The sequence below is a fragment of the Schistocerca gregaria genome, chromosome 2 (genome assembly GCF_023897955.1).
Source record: "Schistocerca gregaria isolate iqSchGreg1 chromosome 2, iqSchGreg1.2, whole genome shotgun sequence".
Taxonomy (NCBI): domain Eukaryota; kingdom Metazoa; phylum Arthropoda; class Insecta; order Orthoptera; family Acrididae; genus Schistocerca; species Schistocerca gregaria.
The window spans coordinates 783,477,418-783,497,447 of NC_064921.1; the positions used below are offsets into that span (position 1 = coordinate 783,477,418).

The window sequence follows — 20,030 nt, forward strand, 5'->3', positions numbered from 1 at the left end:
TTGCTCTTTTGAAAGCATCACCTACAAACAAATGAGGGGGTACAGGAATGGGCATCTGCATGGAACCATCCTATGCCAACCTTTTCATGGGCCATCTATGGAAATCCTTCCTAACTACCCAGAATCCCAAACCCCTTGTCCACTTCATATTCCCTGATGACATCTTCATGATTTGGATTGAGGGTCAGGACACTGTATCCACATTCCTCCAGAATCTCAATGCCTTCTCCTTCATTCGCTTCAGGTGGTCCTCTTCATTCCAATAAGCCACATTCCTTGATGTACTCTTTTTGTCATGCCTGTTTGTCACTCAACATCTCCATTATATGGTGATTCATGAAAATCAATAATGTTTAGTTGTGGACAGAAGGGGGAAAAATGAAGATTAAGGTTTAACTTCTTGTACACATCAAGGTTATAAGATATGGTAGAAAGAAAAATCCTGTGGAACCTTTTGTGACAGATTTCTTGTGAACCAGTTGTCTACGAATCCATGAATACAGAGGATCCACTGAAGAAACTGTTTTATCAAACATTTAACACACCATCAACTCGACAAACCTAGAAACAGTATATTTCTTTGAACAGCCAAAGCTGGAGACCAAAGGCATACACTGAAAAGAAGACAATGAGGCCAATTTTAAGACAATCATCTCAATAAAATGTTACAGGAGAACAACAATCAAACATCAAGATTCCAGCCATCAGCCCACTTGGTATGTAAGTGCCTTGGAAAAGACGTCAGGTTTGTTATGTTATTTGTTTCATGTATCATATGTACAGTTAATTGTAATGTTATAGAATGAGTCATTTTGTATCCATGTTAAACTTCATATGTATATATGGTTTCATGCTGACCATTTACAATGCAAAAGTGAATTGGTAATTCATATCCACCACATTTCAATTATTACAAAAATAAACATTCTTCTATGGATAGGAGGAGTTGTCAAAAAGAAACTTTTTTCAGTTTCTTTTCAAATATTACTTTGTTGCCTTTCAGACATTTGACATGACTGGGTAAGTGATCAAAAATGTTTGGGAAGCGTAGTGCACCCCTGTTTATGCTAAAGACAATCTTAAGGTGGAATAATGAATGTCATTGTTTTCTTCTGCTGTTGTAGTCATGAACATCATTATTCCTCCTGAACTGCAGTATTATATTTACAACAAATTTCATAAGGGAATAAAAATACTGTGAAGCCATAGCCAAAATGCCTATCTCCTCAAACAAACAACGGAAAATATCAGTAGGAATGACAACAATGTAGGAAACGCCAAGTTGCTATTTACCATACAGAAGATACATTAAATTGAAGATGGGCATGATTAAAAGACACTTACAGAAAGCTTTTGGTCACAGCATTGATAAGTAAAAGAGATACACACACCATTCATACACATATGCAAGCACACCTAATGCGCGAGTGCCAACTCTCTCGTCTCGGGTGGTGGCAGTCACGTGTGCATGAAGTGTGCTTGCTTGTGTGTATGAATGGTGTGTGCCTCTATTTTACTGATGAAGGCTGTGGCCAAAGGCTTTTGTAAGTGTCTTTTAACTGTGTCTGTCTGCAACTTAACATATCTTTTTCACAGTAAACAGCAATCTGTCTTTTCCTACGTTGTTAACTCAATAAACATATAGCAGAGATGGAGACCAGCCAGAGACTGGGGTCTTTTTTTGTTGTGTTTGTGTTTTATGTCTAATTTTGATGAAGGCCCCTTTGGCCAAAAGCTTACTTGCTGACAGTCTTCTTGTTGTGCCTATCAGTGACTCAGCATCTCCGCTTTATGGTGAGTCGTAACTAAACTTTCCATAATATGTCATTATGCCATTCTGGATTTTCTGTTGTTTAGCTCCTTGAACAAATACTTACAAGATGATATTTGGGTGATCTTTCTTAAAGATGAATTACCAGCTGAGGCCTCCTTCCACAGTCAGTGGCAGTCACTACCTCTACTATTGGTATATCTCTCCAAAATCACATTTTCACTATGTGTGTGTGTGTGTGTGTGTGTGTGTGTGTGTGTGTGTGTGTGTGTGTGTGTGCGCGCGCGTGCGCTCAGAGTCCATTTCACAGATCACAGACTGATGCCTACCAAAGCACTCACTGTATGATTGACAGTAAATGGCACTTATTGTACAGTTTCCAACAACACTGCACCTTACAGTATTCTGTGCAATTGATACTCCTGCACTGCCATTAGTCTGTGCAGGTCATATAAGGGACAGTTAATTACATAATCTGTGAAACTGGCCATTCCATGTGCACATACTCATCAGCACTGGATTCTGAAAAGTAGCTGAAGATAAGGGCTATGTCCAGTTAGCATTCGAATCATGGCTTGATTTGGTGAGAGATGGGATAGCTTTAGTCTTTCCTCAGTAGTTGTAAAAATTTCGTAAACTGACTGACTCAGTATCTGTTGGGTCCTGCCTTGCTTTGACATGTGACCACACAACAGCACCTTAGCAGAACTTTACTGTAAATTCTATCAGCAGTTAACATATGCACCTTGTCCAGCATACCATTCTTGAGTCTACACGTTACTTGATGGAAATATACAGGATGGTCAGAAATAGTCTGAAAAGCTTGTTAGGGTGTTGCAGAGTGATTTGTGTAGAAATAACTGTTAACAAAAGAATGCAATATGTTGTGCCATTTCAGAGTTAAGTAGCATTGAAATTAGTATGTGCAAATCAAACAGGCCATTAGAGATGGTGTTGCGAAACATATTTTCTGTTTACTTTCCTAAAACTGAACAAACTGACACAAAAATTGGACATGAGACAGTAGTGATGACCGAACACAAACCGAAATCTGAGCAGTCTCATGTGCTATCATCTACACTCTGAGAGTAACTAACACTAGTTGTAGCTGGCGAACGGCTTGAATTTTTGTGTGGAATGACCTGATTAGCTAACTTTAACACTAATTGACTCAGAAATGATGCAATGTATCAAATCTTTTCCAAAAATTATTTCTGAGCACAACCTACCCTGTAATACCTTTATATGTTTTCAGATGTTTTCTGAGCTCACTGTATAGCTAAAATCACAAGCAGTGAGAGTAATGGGCTGGCTCCAAATGATCCTTTAAGTCCTATGAACATACTTTTCTGTGTCCTCCAGAAAATATTCCTGGATTTAATTTAGCAAATCTGGTAAACCCACACTGTGGCCGCGAGTTTGGTGATAGCTATTAAATAGCAGTGTGGAAGGTTTTGAAAATAGCATTAGAGTCATCATCATCCATCTGCAATTTTTTGTTTTTGAGTCATCTGTCTTCCGCCCTCCACAAATTCTTCTCTTCCACCCAGCTTTTCATCTCAGAGTAGCACTTGCAGCCTGTCTTCAATTATTTTCTGGATGCATTCTAATCTCGGGTGTCTTCCCCTACTGTTTTTACCTTCTACATTTCCCTCTAGTACCAGGGCATTTATTCCCTGATGCATTAACACATGTCAATTATCCTGTTCCTTCTTCTTGTCAGTGTCTTCAATATAGTCCTTTCTTCGCCGATTCTGTGGAGAACATCCTTATTTCTTATCTTACAAGTCTGATTTTCAACATTATTCAGTAGCACCAAAACTCAAACACATCAGTTCTCTACTGTACTGGTTTTACTATTGTCCATGATTAACTACCATACAATGCTGTGCTCCAACACACATTCTCAGAAATTTCTTCCTCAAATTAAGGCTTACGTTTGATACCGGCAGACTTCTCTTGGCCAGGAATGCCCTCTTTGCCAGTGCTAGTTCACTTTTATACTTCATCCTTGCTTTGTCCTTCTCAATTATTTTGCTTCCAAGGCAGCAGCATTCCTTAACTTTGTCTACTTCTTGAACATCAATTTTGATAAGTTTCCTGCCATTCTCATTTCTTCTAATTCTAATTATTTCTGCTTTTTCCTGATTTACTCTCATTCCATATTCTGTACACATTAGACTGCTCATATCATTCTACAGATTCTGTAATTATTCATCTTGGGGTTAAGCTCTTTTCTTCTGTGTTTGCTTTAACAGTATGTATGTTTTTGGATAGGGTCCGCCTTTAGCAAAACACAATTTTGTTTATTAACCCAAACATGTTTCACTGCAGTTGCAGCATCTTCAGTGGGCTTTTATTTCCCATCTGTTAAAGTAAAGAGTGTTCTTTGCCGTTTGTATACATGTAGCTATTAGTTTTTAAATCGTAATTACAGATATTTGAAAAAACACATAAATTATGAATTCATACCTTTTTACCACATAGTGTGGTTTTTCTGATGTGTTGTGTTTTTTTTTTTTTTTTTGCAGAGTTTGTCATCTGCAACCACTTATACCCTAAAACAGACAAATTGTTTAAGCCAAAATTACGGTTTGAAAACTTGTTATTTCTATGTCTGCCACTCAGTTTCAGTTTTGTGTTTGGCATGACGAGCTGCAGGTGACATACTGTTTACATTTACATGTATGTAGTTAGGTATTACATTATGTGAAAGACAAATTGAATTTTATATTCAAAATAGTTTGATGTAACTTTTCTGTAGTGTTCTAGAATTTATTATAGAGCTTGCTTGGAAATGCCTGGCAGGGCGTCAAAATAATCATCTTGGGGTTGAAGCTCTTTTCTTCTGTGTTTGCTTTAACAATATGTATGTTTTTGGATAGGGTCCACCATTAGCAAAACACAATTCAATAGAATTTGCCTTTCACATAATGTAATACCTAACTATATACATGTATATGTAAACAGTATGTCACCTGCAGCTCGTCATGCCAAACACAAAGCTGAAATTGAGTGACAGACACAGAAATAACAAGTTTTCAAATCATAAGTTTGGCTTAAACAATTTGTCTCTCGCCAGGTTTCGAGAGGGGGGCGTTTCTGGATGAGGTATCTAATATATTGCTTCCCCCTACTTATACCTCCCTAGGAGATCACGAATGTAAAATTAGAGAGATTCGAGTGCGCACGGAGGCTTTCAGACAGTCGTTCTTCCCACGAACCATACACGACTGGAACAGAAAAGGGAGGTAATGACAGTGGCACGTAAAGTGCCCTCCGCCATACACCATTGGGTGGCTTGCGGAGTATAAATGTAGATGTAGAAGGTATAAGTGGTTACAGATGACAAACTGTGTAGAAAAAAAACACTGTAGAAACACAACACATCAAAAAAAACACACTATGTGGTAAAAAGGTATGAATTTGTAATTTATGTGTTTTTTCAAATATCTGTAATGATGGTTTAAAAACTAATAGCTACATATAAACAAACAGCAAAGCACTCCGTTTTCAGGCCACAAGTGGCCCTACAGGAACATCCGACCACCGTGTCATCCTCAGTTGAGGATGTGGATAGGAGGGGCGCGTGGTCAGCACACCGCTCTCCCAGTCGTTATGATGGTTTTCTTTGACCAGAGTCGCTACTATTTAGTCGAGTAGCTCCTCAATTAGCATCACAAGGTTGAGTGAACCCCGAAAAACGGCAACAGTGCATGGCGGCTGGATGGTCACCCATCCAAGTGCCCCCCACGCCCAACAGCGCTTAACTTCGGTGATCTCATGGGAACCAGTGTATCCACTGTGGTAAGGCGACTGCCTATACAAACAGCAAAGAACAGTCTTTACCTTTAACAGATGAAAAATAAAAGCCCAATGAAGATGCTCCAACTGCAGTGTAACATGTTTAGGTTAAAAAACAAAATTGTGTTTTGCTAAAGGCGTACCGTACCCAAAAACATACATATCTGTAATTATTCTTCACTTTCACTGAGTATAGCAGCATCATCAGTGAATCTTATCACTGATATGCTTTCCCCCTGAATTTTAATCTCTTTTTTAAAGACTGACAAATCCTATGAGTGTACCTTGATTTCTTTTCAGTCTTGCTTCCATTATGAAACACAACATCAGACCTGGCTCTCTGGTGCCTTTACTCATCTTACAACCAAATGATTGTCATCAAACAGAGCCTCAACTTTCTTCTCCATTTTTCTGTATATTACACTTTTCAGCAGCTTGGGTGCAGGAGCTGTTAGGCTGACTGTGCTCTAGTTTTTGCACTTAAATGCCATGGTTATATTTGGAAATGTATGGATGGTATTCTACCAAAAGTGTGATGTATGTTGCCAGTCTCATAGATAATACACACCAACTTGAATAGTCATTTAGTCCCAACTGCATATCCCTTCTTTGTCATACAATTGTCAATGTTACTGCATCAGCCCACCCTCCCCTGTTACAGTGATTGTGATTATTATTATTATTATTATTATCCTTTTCTCAGATGTTATTTCTGGTTAAAAATGGAAAGTGACGTGGACCATGATCAAGCATGACTTCCTTTTAACTGTACGGTATATGTTATATTGCGTTTAGGAACTTTCGGGTAATTGAACATGTATCAATAATTACAGATTTCTGTAGTTGTATATATAAGTACATTGATGTACTTGTGGATATTGTGTGGTATGACTCCTGTAGTTGATAGTATAATTGGTATAATGTCAACTTTATCCTGATGCCACATGTCCTTGACTTCCTCAGCCAGTTGGATGTATTTTTCAATTTTTTCTCCTGTTTTCTTCAGTATATCTGTTGTAATGGGTATGGATATTTCGATTAGTTGTGTTAATTTCTTCTTTTTATTGGTGAGTATGATGTGAGGTTTTGTTATGTGGTGTTGTTTTATCTGTTATAATGGTTCTGTTCCAGTATAATTTGTATTCATCATTCTCCAGTACATTTTGTGGTGCATACTTGTATGTGGGAAAGTGTTGTTTTATAAGTTTATGTTGTAAGGCAAGCTATTGATGTATTATTTTTGCTACATTGTCATGTCTTCTGGGGTATTCTGTATTTGCTAGTATTGTACATCCACTTGTGATGTGATCTACTGTTTCTATTTGTTGTTTGCAAAGTCTGCATTTATCTGTTGTGGTATTGGGATCTTTCATAATATGCTTGCTGTAATATCTGGTGTTTATTGTTTGATCCTGTATTGCAATCATGAATCCTTCCATCTCACTGTATATATTGTCTTTTCTTACCCATGTGTTGGATGCGTCTTGATCGATGTGTGGCTGTGTTAGATGATACGGGTGCTTGCCATGTTTTCTTTTTCCACTTTACTTTCTTTGTATCTGTTGATGTTATGTGATCTAAAGGGTTGTAGAAGAGGTTATGAAATTGCAGTGGTGTAGCCGATGTACACTCCTGGAAATGGAAAAAAGAACACATTGACACCGGTGTGTCAGACCCACCATACTTGCTCCGGACACTGCGAGAAGGCTGTACAAGCAATGATCACACGCACGGCACAGCGGACACACCAGGAACCGCGGTGTTGGCCGTCGAATGGCGCTAGCTGCGCAGCATTTGTCCACCGCCGCCGTCAGTGTCAGCCAGTTTGCCGTGGCATACGGAGCTCCATCGCAGTCTTTAACACTGGTAGCATGCCGCGACAGCGTGGACGTGAACCGTATGTGCAGTTGACGGACTTTGAGCGAGGGCGTATAGTGGGCATGCGGGATGCCGGATGGACGTACCGCCGAATTGCTCAACACGTGGGGCGTGAGGTCTCAACAGTACATCGATGTTGTCGCCAGTGGTTGGCGGAAGGTGCACGTGCCCGTCGACCTGGGACCGGACCGCAGCGACGCACGGATGCACGCCAAGACCGTAGGATCCTACGCAATGCCGTAGGGGACCGCACCGCCACTTTCCAGCAAATTAGGGACACTGTTGGTCCTGGGGTATCGGCGAGGACCATTCGCAACCGTCTCCATGAAGCTGGGCTACGGTCCACACACCGTTAGGCCGTCTTCCGCTCACGCCCCAACATCGTGCAGCCCGCCTCCAGTGGTGTTGCGACTGGCGTGAATGGAGGGACGAATTGAGATGTGTCGTCTTCGGCGATGAGAGTCGCTTCTGCCTTGGTGCCAATGATCGTCGTATGCATGTTTGGCGCCGTGCAGGTGAGCGCCACAATCAGGACTGCATACGACCGAGGCACACAGGGCCAACACCAGGCATCATGGTGTGGGGAGCGATCTCCTACACTGGCGTACACCTCTGGTGATCGTCGAGGGGACACTGAATAGTGCACGGTACATCCAAACCGTCATCGAACCCATCGTTCTACCATTCCTAGACCGGCAAGGGAACTTGCTGTTCCAACAGGACAATGCACGTCCGCATGTATCCCGTGCCACCCAACGTGCTCTAGAAGGTGTAAGTCAACTACCCTGGCCAGCAAGATCTCCGGATCTGTCCCCCATTGAGCATGTTTGGGACTGGATGAAGCGTCGTCTCACGCAGTCTGCACGTCCAGCACGAACGCTGGTCCAACTGAGGCTCCAGGTGGAAATGGCATAACAAGCCGTTCCACAGGACTACATCCAGCATCTCTACGATCGTCTCCATGGGAGAATAGCAGCCTGCATTGCTGCGAAAGGTGGATATACACTGTACTAGTGCCGACATTGTGCATGCTCTGTTGCCTGTGTCTATGTGCCTGTGGTTCTGTCAGTGTGATGTATCTGACCCCAGGAACGTGTCAATAAAGTTTCCCCTTCCAGGGACAATGAATTCACGGTGTTCTTATTTCAATTTCCAGGAGTGTATTTATATGAGTGATTGCTTTGTGTACTTTGCTAGTTTCTGCTCATTCTACAAAGAATTTTCCTAAATTGTCTACCTGTCCATAATGTAGGTTTTTTATGTCGATAAATCCCCTCCCTCCTTCCTTCCTGCTTAATGTGAATCTTTCTGTTGCTGAACATATGTGATGTATTCTATATTTGTGGCATTGTGATCGTGTAGGTGTATTGAGTGCTTCTAGGTCTGTGTTACTCCATTTCACTACTCCAAATGAGTAGGTCAATATTGGTATAGCATAAATATTTATAGCTTTTGCCTTGTTTCTTGCTGTCAGTTCTGTTTTCAGTATTTTTGTTAGTCTTTGTCTGTATTTTTCTTTTAGTTCTTCTTTAATATTTGTATTATCTATTCCTATTTTTTGTATGTATCCTAGATATTTGTAGTCACCTGTTTTTTCCATTGCTTCTATGCAGTCGCTGTGGTTATCCAATATGTAATCTTCTTGTTTAGTGTGTTTTCCCTTGACTATGCTATTTTCTTACATTTGTCTGTTCCAAAAGCCATATTTATGTCATTGCTGAATACTTCTGTTATTTTTAGTAATTGGTTGAGTTGTTGATTATTATTATTATTATTATTATTATTATTATTATTATCATTGATGCCAAAGGATTGTGTACAGAAATTATTAAGTTTTCTCTCATCTAAAGATTACAGCAACTTAAGAGTGCTTTTGATAAGATGTCTTTTGCTTTTATTTACAAAGATCTGTGATCAGTAGTGTTTATTCCTTTTGCTTACATGTTATGAAATCCACTAACTTTTCCCTCACTGTTAGTGGAAGTTGGAGTTGACTTGTGGACTCCAGAACATGCAAGCAAGAGGAATGAATACAAATGACCACTGAAGATACTTTGTAAATCAGAAAAAACGATAACAACTTACATAAAACAGACTGCTGCAGAAGATAGTGGATGCAAACAAACATAGTTGCGTATGTGTGGTCTTAATATCATCCAACATTACAAGTTGTGCCCCTCTGGAATAAATCACCATGCTCACAATTATCCCTGCATGTGACTAAATAATTGTGGGAATATAGAGTGTAAATAAAAAGACAGTTCAATTTTCATTTCCACACTTTAGTAACATACTTTTACATAAAAGAAGGTAGGGAAAAGAAAATAAAAGTACGGAAACTAAAGGATGGCATGCAAGAAAAGTTTAAGGGGTTACTTAAGCGTAAAATCCCTAACATTGAGAATGAAAATGTGGAAGAGGAATGGGTTAAGTTCAAAGAAACATTTGTAAGCTCTGCTGACAAGACCTGTGACAGAGTGTCCGGAAAGGTAAAGCAGACCCCATGGTGGAATGAGGGGGTGAAGGAGGCAGTAAAAGAAAAGAAGAAAGCCTGTCATGAATGGAACAGATTCTGAACAGCTGAAAGTAAAAGGAAGTACCAGGATAGTAAAAGCAAGTGTAAGAAAATGGTAGCAGAAGAAAAGAGGAAAAACTGGGAGCAATTCACTCAAGAGTTGGAAAAAGATGTTACTAGTGGTAAGAGGATGATATATATGGAATTACAAAGAGCAAGGAAAAGATGAAAAGAGTACTTTGATAAATTACAAAATGTGAAGAATGGCAATGGAAAGGGAATAGAAGTACGGCAGCACAGGGGGCGGGGGGAGGGGGGGGGGGGCAGGGGTCTGAAAGAAGAGGAGGATATAACAATGTTAGAAGTGAAATTGGCTCTGAGAAAAATAAAAACAGGAAAGACACCTGGGACACATGAAATTACTGTGGAGATGATAAAGGCAGCTGGACCAGTTACGTTACAGTTTCTATATAGACTAATAAAGTGCATTTGGACCCAAAAATGTTTACCTGAACAATGGAGAAAGGAAATAATTCCAGTTTTCAATAAGTGTGACAGGAAAGTATGTGACAACTATCGAGGGATTACACTCATATCACAAGCAGCAAAAATAATGGAGAGGATACTGGAAAGAAGAGTGACAGAAAAAGTGGAAGGGCAGTTAGAAGAGGAGCAGTATGGCTTTCGTCACGGTAGATCAACAGCTGACCTAATCTTTAGTATGAGACAGTTGATGGATGGACATTGGGAGTATGGGAAAGATCTTGTGATGACATTTCTCAACCTAGTGAGAGAATATGACAGTGTTCCCAGGGAAAAGGTGTGGGCAATCTTGAAGAGAAGGGAATTGGAAAGCAAACACTTGAAGTTGTCTAGGCAATGTATGAAAAAAGCTCTAGTTGTGTACAGACAACAGTTGGAATAATTGAATGGTTTAACAATGTTATGTGACTAAGACAAGGAAGTGTGATATCATCACTACAATTTATGATGGTGATGGATGAAATAGTCAGTGAGATGAAAGCAGCTCATAGAGGAAGGGAGATGAAGCTGATTTGCGGATGATATTGCGGTGTGGGGAACAAGCAGTAAGGAGGTATAAAAACAAATAGACATCCTAAATGATAAGGTCAAGAAATATGGAATGAAATTTAGTGTGGAGAAAAGCAAGACCATGGTAGTAACCAGAGGGGATAGAGAGGGCAAGGGACTAGTTCATATTAAGGGACGGGATATTGAAATAGTGGACAACTTTAAATATTTGGGAAGTGTTTTAATAGAGAATGCTCGTTTGGAGACAGAAATTAGCAAAAGAATACAACAGAGTAGTACATTTTACCACTGTGTGAGGGTGCTTGGTGTGGGGAAGGGAAGTGCCAATGAGGTGCAAGCTGGTGCTATAACAAGACTTACTTCACACCCATACTAATTTATGGCTCAGAGACTTGGACTATGACTAGAAGAGAAGAGAGTAGGATACAATCCAGTGAAATGAAGTTTCTGAAAATAATGCTAGGGAAGACGAGGAGAGACAGAGTGAAAAACGAAGATGTTGGGGAGGAAATTGGAGTGGAGAAGTTGACTGAGAAAATTGAAAAGAATAGACTAAAATTGTTTGGGCATGAGAAGAGGATGGGAGAGGGAAGAATGCCAAGAAGAATGATGGAGTTCAAGATTGGAGGCAAGAGGCCAAGAGGGAGACCAAGGACAAGATGGATTGGTACAATAAAGATGAGTTTAAGGAGGAGAAACCTGCTATGGAGCCAAATTGTGAGAGAAGAATGGTGGAAAGACCTAGTAAAGTGGCAAAGTACCATTGACACCCCAACCTGACGAGATGTTGGATAAAGGGGGAAATGATGATGATGATGATGATGATGATGATGATGATGATATGATGATGATGATGATAATGAGTAACATATTCAGAATCTGAGGATGAGGTAAAACACTTCTACAAAGATTATTAGGAATGATTTTCAGCATCAGCTATTAGCTATCCACTGTTAGATACTTCCTCCAGACTTCTCTATGTAGTACAATCTTCAAACAAGGGAAAATCCATGTTGGAATAACAACAATATTACGAGGAGGATAAACTGCTATTCACCACATAGAGGGGGAGGCTTGTGCAATGTGTGTAAAATGGAAAGTTTGTAGTGTGTATTATGTTATCACTTACAGCAGTAAGACATGGTCTTCTAAAGAAAATCATTCAAAAATTCTGCTCCATTCACTTATTCCTGTTCACGAGATAAATTATCAGTAGCACTCAATAACTTTTAGTTATACTGTGTTATTTTCTTCTGAAACCAATTAAATACTAGATCAGTAATTGTTCCATCAACTATAAGAATTTTCATTTACTGTTTACAACGTGTTTTATTGCCTTTAGTTTTATTATTTCCACACATTTCAGGAATGGGACTTTCAGAAATGGATATTACTGTACTAAAAATGTATTGAATATCATAAATAGAATTCTTTCCTTACAGCCCTGATTTCTTTCACCTCTTATTTCATTCTTATGGCACTGTATCTTGTCATTACAGCTATTTTAGTATTTTGAAGTGACATCTACATCCATACCTTGCAAAGCACTCTCTAGAGTGTGAGGTGTTCCTCTTCTTTTTCTCCTCTCTCTCTTTTTTATTTATTTATTTTGTTTCTTTGTGGTTTCCCTTTGGAGGATGGAGGCATGTACACTTTTAAAATTGTAAGAGATGTCTTCTTTAGTAACAACTCAACAGTAAACAATTTTTTTGTCCTCAGTACTATAAAAAAAATCTTGTTTCAGTGTTTTTGTCAGTGTTTTACATATATGGCCATTCCTTATACAGTATTAATTCTGCATTATCACAATGCTAGCCTATTACCACTTAGATGTTACTACACTGACTCTTCTATTACATGGTGTTCATATAGGTACAGAACATCTGTCTTCAGAATTATGCAAATCATCTAAACAGAAAATTAGCTCATTTATCTTGTTCCGCCTTCCTGTTTTGATGAAACAAACTTCTATTTATTTTTTATTTTTATTTTTTTTAATACAATTTCTGAGTAACTTTTCTACCTCTTAAGAATGCCTCTGACTGAAAATATCTGCTCTAGTAAATACCGCAATTACCCTTCGAGTCCTCGCATCCCTCCTTGCACTATTTGCAAAAAGTTCTGTTAGTGTGCCCTTCACACTCCTTGAGTAATTCATACTGTAAAGTTAAGGATTATTTAGCAAACACGGAGGAAAGAGTGGTAAAGAAGTAAAATTATTTGTTTATAGAATAAAAAATTGCTTCCGTTGCTAGTAATTTTCTTGATTTATTCCATGAACGGTTTTGAAGCTTAAAGCATCATCTTCATCTTCAGGTGCCAATACCTCATCAAATATTTTATAAAATTATTTAACCCTCAAAGGGGCATAACACAAGTGACCTTGCAGCTTACTTTGTACATGTCTGAAGAACAGCTGTCCTCATGTTACCAAGGTAAACATGTGTGAGCAAAATCACAGTTAAATCTCAGTTTAACTTACATTAAATGAGCTAAAGCACTGTTTAAATGAACATTAATAAAATAAACATTCATTATATCACACTGTTGCCATGTACAAATGTTAAATTACAGTAATGACGCACTCAAAGCATTAAACAGTGCAGCTGCCTCAGAACCCAGCCAATCGCTTATTCGATCACCAGTTATCTCATAGACAACTTTCTCATTATGGTACTATGCTGCTAGCTCGTAATCTGGGCAATTTTTTTTCATGGATTATAAGTTTTTTTGTCACATAGCTCATTTGATATACAGCTGCTCACTTGGACGTATGACGACACAGTTTATCACTGTGTTAGCTGAAGCAATAATGAAGGAATAGGCATGGTGTACTCCAGAGCTTCCCAACATGTAGTCAACGGACCCCTTAGGGGTCCGCCGGCTCTTTCTAGGGGGTCTGCGGCCACCTTTCACCAAATCATGTAAAATAATGAGTTAAATTATTGAATAAAAATGTGAAAATCAAATCAATCGCCCTTTTTCTTTTGAAAAACATGTGTACTTTTACTTCAGGTCGTATTCCCAAGCAGCCTTTGCTGTTCCTAAGTGAGAATGCATACACAGTTTATTACCGGAGAATGCAGCTTCTCTGATCGACTGTTTTGCAACAATATGATGGCCGTTTGTGCGCCGGCTTATGGCACTCGATGCACTGAAATCTTTTACGCATGCACGGAGCGAGCTTTGTTGACCAATCACAGCGCTTGCTGGCACGTTTACGGCCCCGGGCATCATTAAATGTTAAACTTGCTTTGTCAGTGCACTAGCTATTTCATAAGTCGACTTTTGACCAGTTTATTACCTCTAACATGGATCGGTGGCTGAAGTCAGGATCATTGAAGAAGGGTGCAGTTTCTACATTGCCTTCACAAAAAAAGAAGTTTCCAATTGAAATGAATGAGAAGGGAGGACGACCAAAGGAAGAACAATTACAAGAAGCTCCACAACCGGATTTGTTATGTGAAAACGCTGCAAGTACTCCATTTGTTGCAATATCCTGTGGAAGTGGAATAACCAAGAAGTGTAAGTACAACAAAAGCTATTTAGAAATGGGCTTTATAGAGACAAAGGGGGCAAAGCTCATTGTGTAATTTGTACGCGAGTCCTTCCGAACAGTTCAATGGTTCCAGTTAAATTGGGCCATCATATTGAAGGTACTCAACCCAATTTACAGGCTAAAGACATTAATTTTTTCAATAGGAAGAGTGCTGAACTAGCTGCTTCTCAGCATTGCATAAAAACTCATGCAAAAACAATTACTGAAAATTCATTAAAAGCTTCTTTCTTGGTCAGTTATCGAGTGGCAAAAACAGGCAAAGCTCGTACCATTGCAGAAAATCTCATAAAACCGTGTGTTAATGATATTGTTTCTTGTGTGCCAGATGAAATAGCAGTAAAGCTTGTATCTTCTGTGCCATTATCAAACAACACAGTCAAGAGATGCATTGTTGACATGTCAAATGATGTGAAAGACACTCTCCTTTCTCACATCCAACACAATTCATTTTCTCTGTAGATAGATGAATCCACTGATGTTGTAGGATTAGTGATTTTATTGGCTTTTGTCCGTTATGAATACTCTGGATGTTTCGAGGAGGACCTCTTATTGTGCAGACCACTACCCGCCGACACAACAGGTGCTGAAATATTCCATCTATTGGATGACTTTTTAAGGACTAACGAAGCTTCATGGTCTAATTGCATAGATGTGTGCAGAGATTGTGCAAAAGCTATGATGGTCCTACAGTCGGAGCAATAACGAAAATAAAAGAAAACACCAAGAATTGTAGCAGTAGTCATTGTACTCTCCACAGATACACTTTAGCTATGAAACAAATGAACAAATGCCTGTTTCTTCAAGAAAGTTTTAGATGAATCCATTCAAACCATTAACTACATAAAATCAAGGTCGTTGAAGTCAAGACTTTTCACAATACTGTGTGAAGATATGGGAAGCCCTCATCGTTCCCTGCTTCTCCACACAGAAGTGAGGTGGCTCTCACATGGGAATGCACTCTCTCTGTTGTACAAATTAAGATTGGAAGTCTTGGTTTTCCTTTTGGAGCGTAACACCAAATTAGTAGGCCTTGTTAATGACAAAAATTGGCAGTGTATACTTGCCTATTTGTCAGATATTTTCTCCCAAATGAACGAAATGAATCTCTTTTTCCAAGGGCAAAGTGAAACAAAGGTCACTGCTATCGACAAAGTTAGAGCATTCAAGAGGAAAATCAATTTTTGGACAGTGTGTGTCGAGGAGCAGGAGGTCGAGTGTTTTCCTCTCTTGAAGGACTTTTGAAAAACAAAACTTTGGCACTTGGGAAGAATTTGTTTCATCAAATCCTGGAACATCTCCAAAGCTTGATGTCATTGTTGGAGCATTATTTCCGAACAGCTGAAGATGAGAAGCTGCAAAAATACGAATGGGTGGTCAACCCGTTCACTGTATCCAAAAAGCCGAACATTCTATCATCAAATGAATACGAGTTGTTGATAGAAATTGCCACAGACCCTACCATGAAATCAAGTTTTGACATTGACGGTTACACTTTTGGATCCGTTTGGATAACAAGAAATACTACCCCCTTGTTGAAAAGGCAAAACGTGTACTACTTCTGTTTGCCACAACATACATGTGTGAATCTTGATTCTCAACCTATGCTGCCTACAAAACTAAGTACCGAAGCTGTCTAGATGCAGAACCAAGCATCTGTCTCCAGTTGTCAAGAATTAAACCTAACTTTTCAAAATAGTGTCAGCAGAAGCACCCTCAACCATCACATTAGGATTCCATTATTATTCCTATAGACTCATCTATAGCAAAGAAGAAAGCATTTTTCTTTGTAGATGCTCAGTGAATGCACCCAAACTATAACTCTGTAGGAATTTTGTTTCTGTCTTCTATCATTTACAAAATAATTATTAATTGAATTCTGTTGGCATTGATATTTTTGTTTTGAAAATTAAAATGATCTCTAAAGCTAATTTCTTTTCTTTATAATATTTTCGTCCACTCAGTTAAAAAAATGGCCTGCCTATACTTCAATTACAATTACTTGCTATTACTCTGACACTTTATTGTGGCAACTGGCTACGAGCATAAACAAATGAGAACTTTTTCACGTGCCACCTTGTAAAAGGTAAACCTCCTCTGACAGAATTGTTTCCTAAGGGGGGGGGGGGGGGGGGGGGGAAGAGAGAGAGAAAAAAATCTTACGATCTGTGAAATGCTTTGTCTTCTTTTATAGAAATAAGAGAGTCGGTCTGTTTGTTTTCCTAATTTGTTTACAGTCGAGACTGACTGCCACGATATAGTGTCCAAGTAGTAGTTGAAGTTGTCAGCTGTGGCTAAACTGTTGCCATGCCGCCTGCCAGTTGCCAGCTACCAACTGACAGTTGCAACGCCGCCTGCTAGCTGCCGTTCAGTAGATATGCAAACATGTAAAAATAACTAGACTTTCCAAGCTGTTTACATGGGCACAAAAATCGATTGTGGAACTGGAAAATGGCTTTACATATATATCTAAAAACAAAATTGATGTGACTTACCAAACAAAAGCACTGGCAGGTCGATAGATACACAAACATACACACAAAATTCAAGCTTTCACAACTAACGGTTGCTTCTTCAGGAAAGAGGGAAGGAGAGGGAAAGACAAAAGGATGTGGGTTTTAAGGGAGAGGGTAAGGTGTAATTCCAATCACACACACACGCGCGCGCGTTACGAAATATGCATGTTCCTTACACAAGAGCTGCCAAACAGTGGAAGTGAACAGACAAGCAGCAGCTTGTCAACAGCAAGCAGTTTGGGTGTGACATTGATTGCTCTTGGAGAAAGGCAGCTCCAATGTGTGAAACGTCAATTACCAAGTAATTTTAATCAGGCTATAGTGTGTTGAACAAAGGGAGTAAATCCACTAGAAAGTGTCTGGATACAGTGGGAATTCAAATTGGATCGTTAATTTCAAGTTGTTTTCATTCATCTCTAAGCCAAAGACTATTGGTACTTCGGGGAGAGAGGGGGAGGTTGGGGGGGGGGGGGGGTTATTGGGAACATGGCACTTGCATTAAGAAGCTTTCAGTTCCCATGGGTTTCGCTCTGAAATTTATAGTTACTGTGCTCTTGATTGACTAGGGGTCCGCCATGGATTTTCGACTGAAGAAGGGGGTCCACCAGCTGAAAAGGTTGGGAAGCCCTGGTGTACTTTATACCTAGGTGTGGTTAACAATAAACAACAGTCTTTTTATTGTAATTAATCAATCTTAATATAAAATCCTACACCCTGAACACGTTTTGGATAATTTTAACTTTTCCATTTTATTTACCTCAACATATCGTTTGTTGCAGTGAGATATCAATTCAGCTTTAGCTTTAACAGACATGCCATGGGGACAGCACTAAGAATTCAACAGAATGTGGGCAGCATCCTCAAAGTCCTCGTGCCACACGGAAAAGAAAGAGAGAAAGAGAGAGAGAGAGAGAGAGAGAGAGAGAGAGAGAGAGAGAGAGAGAGAGAGAGTCCTTTCTTCCCACTATACTTCCCACCAGTATGACGAGTCTGCGAACGGTAGTGTTGCGGTCACTCTTCTTGGAGCTTGCTCAAGTGAGGCTAGTCCTGACTTAGTATAGAAGCTGAATACATGATCGTGATGATGTGTATATATAGTGGCACTAACTGGGTGAAATGACCAATTGTGGGGATCAGGCGGCCTCTAACAAAGCTGTGGTTTGAGATACTATAATGTGTAAGACAAAAATTAAGCGATGCAGTGCATACAATTGCAAACATGCTCCATTAGAGGAAGAGCAGTGAGTGGAAAAAGTTCGATGCTATAGTCCATGATTCAGACGAAAATGACAAAACTGGCAGAAGTAAAGCTGTGAGTACCGGACCTGATTCGTGCTTCGGTAGCTCAGTTGGTAGAGCACTTGCCCGCGAAAGGCAAAGGTCCCGAGTTCGAGTCTCGGTCGGACACACAGTTTTCATCTGCCAGGAAGTTTCAAAAATGACAAAGTATGTCCAATGAAAATAAAATGGTTGGCGTAGTCCATATCAATTCAGGCGGGCTAGGAAAAAATCTTACTTTCATAGTCTCAGATGTTATTGAATTTAGCACATGTTAAAATTAAGGATTAAGTAAGGAAGACACATTTTTTTTTTTTGTTTTCTCCAAAAAAATTTCCACTCCGAGATTCAGCCCTTCAAAGAGAACACTGCGCAAACCATTTTGAAGATGGCAATTCTCAAAAAGATTTTAAATCTCTGGAACAGTTCTAGATATTTTGTTGCTAAATACTTTATGATTACAAAGAAATCCTCCATTTGGACTTATCTGTCGAAGTTCTTTTGCTACAGTGTTCTGAATGTTTTTATAATTTATGGAAAAGATTCCTTTTTCAAAAATGCCAACCCATAAAATTTTGATTTTTTTCTGTTGATTAGTACCATATAGTTCTACATTCTCTGACAAGGACAGCTTCCACTTTTAGATTGAACAGGTTTTATAAACAATTGACATTTTTGCCACACATAAAACTTGTTTTACTACCACACAATAACAGGCTCGTAAAAACCAAAACCTTGCCTTATTTAACACAATTTTTGTTTTGAAAGATGAGTAGGAGACTCATTAGTCAACACACACACACACACACACACACACACACACACACACACACACACACACACACACACACACACACACACACACACCTCTTCTCAGGTAGTTAATCTGAATAGTGCCCTGCTGTTTCTGGGGTGTTGGCCGAATGAATGAACTTTCTTCTTTCATGCTCTTTAAAGTGCATGCAATATGATTTAACTCATCACTTTGAGCCCAAAAATGTGTCTTCTGAATTCCTTTCACAGGAGTAGTTTGTTTGGACCATTCTTTTTTCTGCTCATATAATTCTTCAATTTCCTCTTTGGACAAAAGGATTAGGGCTTTGAATGTGTAAGATTGCAGCTGAAGAATTTTGTGTGTTGCTAGCAAGCATGTGCTGGGTCATGTCCTGTGTCATCACTTATAACTGCAACACCTGTGGTCTTATTTTGAAAATATGTCACTCCTGTAAAAATTGAAACCTGGTCATTACTCAAATAATACCCTTGTACTTCCTGTGGGACAGTTACAAACCAGTTCTCAGCAAAATCACAGGGAAGCACAAAACATAGTTCTTCAGCCTGTACACACCCTTTTGCTTCTGCAATGTGGTGGTGTTGCAATTTCTTCAGATGCTGGAGTGTTACTGCTTTCACTGACCATTTACCAAGTTCATCACTGAAAAAGTCAAAGGCAACAGTTTTCTTAATTAGTTTATTTTCCTACCATGCCACATATCTAATTTCTGCAGAGTTATCTGCTACATCTTCCAAGCCAAATGTCTGTAAATACAGCCCTCCCTTTCCAGGGCAGTCACCACATTCTTGAAACAAACAAGTATCTCACTTTACATCACAAACTACTAACAACTTCACATGCCCAACCAAGGTATTATGTCATGT

The 20,030-nt window shown here is 39.3% G+C and overlaps 1 non-coding gene across 1 annotated transcript; it reads left to right on the forward strand.

Moving 5' to 3' along the window:
- Positions 1-18,427: 18,427 nt before the first annotated feature.
- On the forward strand, positions 18,428-18,502 carry Trnas-cga (transfer RNA serine (anticodon CGA)). Its single transcript has one exon. It is a non-coding gene; the product is annotated as a tRNA-Ser (tRNA).
- Positions 18,503-20,030: the final 1,528 nt, after the last annotated feature.